Here is a 4720-nt window from a genome sequence, read left to right on the forward strand (position 1 = left end):
AGTATGTTTATAAATATTAAATGTTTTTATCTGCATACAGAAACCCAACATAAATGCTAATCTTTCATGTCTAATTTGGATTTAGATACTGAGTATTTTATAGGAAAAAATTTTCAAAGTTTATTTATTTCTCCATTCAGACTGGCCTGAGACTTCCTATGTAACTCAGGGTGCCCTCAGATTCATGTGATCTTCCTACTTCCGCCTCCGCACTGCTGGGATCCCAAGTGCACTGCCGCAGCCAGCCAGTTTCATCAGTGTCTTCATTATAGGTACTGTTATGCCTTACCAAAGCCTTCATAAGAATTTATTTATTATTTATTCACTTATCTGGTACAGGGTCCCACTATGCAGCGCGGACATGTAGCAGTCCTCCTGTCTCAGCCACTCATGTAATCCTAGCACTGGGATTCCAGGCATGTGCCGCTACACCTGGTTTTGGTGGCTGGTGCAGCGCGTGTTACAGGGGATCAAACCTGGATCTCTGCACTTGCCATGTAGGCACTTAAATTTCTGAGCTATCTCCCTGGCCCCCTTCAGAGAAATTTTAAAAGCTGATGTGAAGGGTAGTTATCAGCCCCAGTGGTGCACACCTGTAATCCCAACACTAAGGAGGTTGAAGCAGGAGGATCAGTGCAGGTCTAAGGCCAGCCTGAACTGCACAGTGAAAGTCGGTCCCAAAAAGATTTTAAAAAAATTTCTTTTTTTTAATCGTGTCTTTTCTTAAATGTTCTATAATGTGCTATTTTGAATAAACCTTCAAAACTTCAGAGTAAGAAAGACATATGAATAGAGTATCCAAAATATGTTTTAACACATTTTAATTTGTTTATAATTAACAGAAACACCTTTTAACTTTAATTTTTTTCAATCTTTTCTGTATTTATTTGCTGCTGACACGGCATGTGGTTCTGGCATCGAACCCGGTCCTTGTGCTTGCAGACAGGCACGTAGACCACTGAGATATCTTTTTAGCCCCTATGAGGCTGTGTGTTGGGTCTCTTGGAGAGTGAATTTTCTGCAGAACACTTTAGGTACTGCTAAAGGGAACCAACATTCTTGCACCAGTTGACAGCTAACCGTACTCAAGCACTGGGTACATGTCACTTCACATTCTGAGCAGGATCTTCACCTTGGTGCAGATTTACTGCAGTTACACATTCTTCAGGATCTTCGTTGCCTGTGTATGCAACAGCTCTTGATTGTGTTATTACAGAAATGTTTTGTGAGACTGGAAATTCTGTGTGTCTTACTCCTCAACTGTGCGACGGACTTTGGATAGTCCTCAGATTCCTTTATCCCTAGAATTTCAGGAGTTAGGAAGTCTAGGGCACTCCCTAAAATCACTTACATCTTACCTTTCATGTGATTGCTTGAACCCATCAGAGTTTGCTATTCGTGTTCTCACCTACTCAGAGCTCTTAATGAAAGTAGAACAAGCACAGTGCCTTTCAGTAAGGACTGGTGTAACCTTCCCTGCATATCCACTGCATGCTTGGCACAGTGCTTTAACCAAAATGCGGAGCACGGAGGCCTGGGACGTAGCTCAGTGGCACACTTCCTGCCCTGAAAACTCAAGGCCGTCTTGAGTTCAGTTTCCAGTACCAAAAGCAAAAGGACCTACCAATTCAGCTTCGCCAACTGAAAGTACAGGTTCTTTATCCCGCACAGGGTAAAAAAAAGGCAGAGCACAGATGTGAGCTGATTCTTTTTTTAGGAGAATAAAAGTTGTTTGTGAACCACTTCAGTGTCCCAAAGTCAGGATTTTAGTAACAGCATCCCCCCTACACTATACTACAAATACAGTGTCGTCTTTCATTCCTCCCACCAGTTCAACGTGAAATAAAATGACGAAATAAAATGACGAAAGTAGTGAAGTTTGGAAAGCAATGATCAGAGAGTAGAGCATTTCATGATGAACTTGGCTGTGGTGAACTTCTGCGTAAGTCTTCTAAACGTGTGTCTTCATCTCTTCTGCTGTCTAGAAGACAGTGAGGGATTACCGATCAGTTCTTTTCCTTTTCAGACATTGGCAGTTTCTGCTGCTTTCATCCCACCTTGACTTCACCAGCTACTGCTATGCTTTTCTTTCCTTTGAGATGGGGTCTCCCTCTGCAGTTCAGGCTGCCTTGAAATCACCGTGCAGCCCGGGCTGGCGTGGAACTGAACTCCAAGGAATGCTCTTGCGTTAGCTCCCAAGTGCACGGATTGCAGGCGTGCACCATCGTGCCTGACTCCCAGCTGGCCTCATTCCGAGTAGTCACAAATCATTATGCTGAGACAGGTCATCAAGCTCAACCCTCGGTCTCCCTCTGCCCCACCATGGCCTCGTCCATTCTGGGACATCCTCGCCTTTCAGATCTTTTGACATTCATTCTTCTCTCTGCTCCTGGAGTTCTGGATTCTCTTAACTTTAAGAAAAAACCCTTTTTGCAAATATAAAAGATATTTGGGGCCCCATTATTTCTTAGTGTCGTAGGCAGCTGAATTAGACAATAACATTATAGGCAGTGAGATAGGGCTGGGTCCTCACGGAGACAGCCCAGAGGACAAGATACCTTGCAACTGTGACAGACAAGCTCCTGCTGTGGGCCGGATCTAGAGACCAAAGAGCAAACGAAAGCTGATCTCCCTAAAGATAAGCATCCTGATTGAGCATCACCCTGAGGAAGCCAGGAAGAGTCACTAGTCCTCCAACAGCTACCGGCTGGCTACCAGATAAATTCTTTTTTTTTGTGGAACCAGGGATTGAACTCAGGCCTTTGAGCTTGCCAGGGAAGCTCTTATTCCACTGAGCCATCTCCCCGGCCCCTGATAAATTCGTATTCTCTATTCATGCCCGCTTGCTAAGTGACTCGCTTCCCCATTTGGTCCTGGTTTTAATCAATTTTACCTGAGCAATGGTGCTTGTAACCTTATTGGTTGACCATAGTTTTGTCCCACCTCATGCCTACCTAAGTGAGGTCCCATGTTCTCCACCTTAGACCTGCCTCACTGCACAGTTTTACTCTATAAAAATGCTTGAGGAGACAGCTTGGGGGGTAACCCACTTGGGTCCCCCTTCTGTCCTTCTCTCAGACACGAGCAGTTTTCTTTCCTCCAATAAATATTTTACCCTTAACCTCCCTGTGTTCCTAAAATTCATTCTTCAGTTTTAGAGAACATGAACTCATCCCAGGTACCTTTCAGGCTGGGGATTTCATTCCCCTGTATCATTAGTACAAATAATACACTGTCAATTAATACAAATAATGTCCATCAATTTCTCAATCAAATTCACAAAAGCAATAAAAAAAATCATGCTTTATAATCATTAAACAATTCATTTATGTGGTGGAAGAAGATATAAGAAAACTCACAGAGGAAAAAAAAAAAAAAAAAACACCTCACAGAGGCCTGAAGAGATACCTGGACAGCATAAGCACCTATGTGGCAAGCGCAAGGTCCCTAGTGTGATCCCTGGTACTGCATGCTGTGGTGCTGCAGGCTTGTAATCCCAGCTCTGGGAAGGCTGAGCCAGGAGGATCATTATGAGTCTGAACTGCATAATGAGACCCTGTATGAAAAATACACAAATAAATCTTCAAAAAAAAGAAAACTCATAGAAATAAAATCCCAAACTATTCAAACTCCTTAAATAAGAGATTTGCACATTAAGGAATTACCAGTGATACATGGAAAGAACGTGGACTTACGCCCTCACAGCCACTTTAATTGCCTGACATGTACTTCTGTACTGTAAGACAGTAGCTAAATTTTTTGACAATATTTTCAGTGTTACCTCTCTGAATAGACATGTCTAACATAATAGCTTTCAAGTAAGAAATCACTAGATATGGGGCGGGGGAGATGGCTCAGTAGAATAAGCGCTTGCCTGGCAAGCTCAAGGGCCTGAGTTCAATCCCCGGTTCCGTTAAAAAAAAAAAAAAATCACTAGAAAAGAAAAAAATCACTAGATAGTTTTTTAATATTATCCTTCCTGAGAACAGTGTGCATTTCATCCATCACTGTAGAAACTAGATAGTTTTAATCACAGTTTATGATCCACATGAATAGAGCAACAATTTATTCAGCATTTCAGATGACATGAAACCAATACAAGGAATAATGTAGTTCTATTTATTTATTTATTTATTTATTTATTCATTTTGTGTGTGTGTGGCCAGCTCAGCCCACCAGGGGGCGGGGCTGGCTGGCATGTGGTGCTGGGGATTGAACCGAGGTCCCTGTGCTTTTGCTTAACTTAGCTTATTCTAAGTAGGTGCTTTAGACTACTGAGCCATCTCACCAGCCCAATAATGTAGTTCTTCACCATGCAATTCCATCACTAGGGATGCCAGACAAGTGCTTATCCTGTTGAGCTATCTCCCCAGCCCATGCTAGGGATGCTGAGCCAGGAATCTGACCAGGCACTCCCAGTCTGCTTTTTTTTTTGTTTTGTTTTTTGGTTTTTTTAAAATGTATTTGGTACAGGGTCTCACTTCCAGAGTAAGACTTGTTTTTAGCCTCCCCAGCACTGGGATTACAGGTGTGTGACACCATGCTGGGTTTTGGTGGCTGGCTCAGCATGCCAGAGGGTGGGGCCGGTGTGGCATGTGGTACAAGGGACTGAACCCTGGTCCCTGCGCTTGCCTAAGCAGGCACTTAGTCCAGTGAGCTATCTTGCCAGCCCAAGCCCGTGTTCTTTTTTTTTTTTATTTTTTTTATTTTTTTTTAACTT

The sequence above is a fragment of the Octodon degus genome, unplaced genomic scaffold (assembly GCF_000260255.1).
Source record: "Octodon degus isolate 3935 unplaced genomic scaffold, OctDeg1.0 scaffold00070, whole genome shotgun sequence".
NCBI lineage: Eukaryota > Metazoa > Chordata > Mammalia > Rodentia > Octodontidae > Octodon > Octodon degus.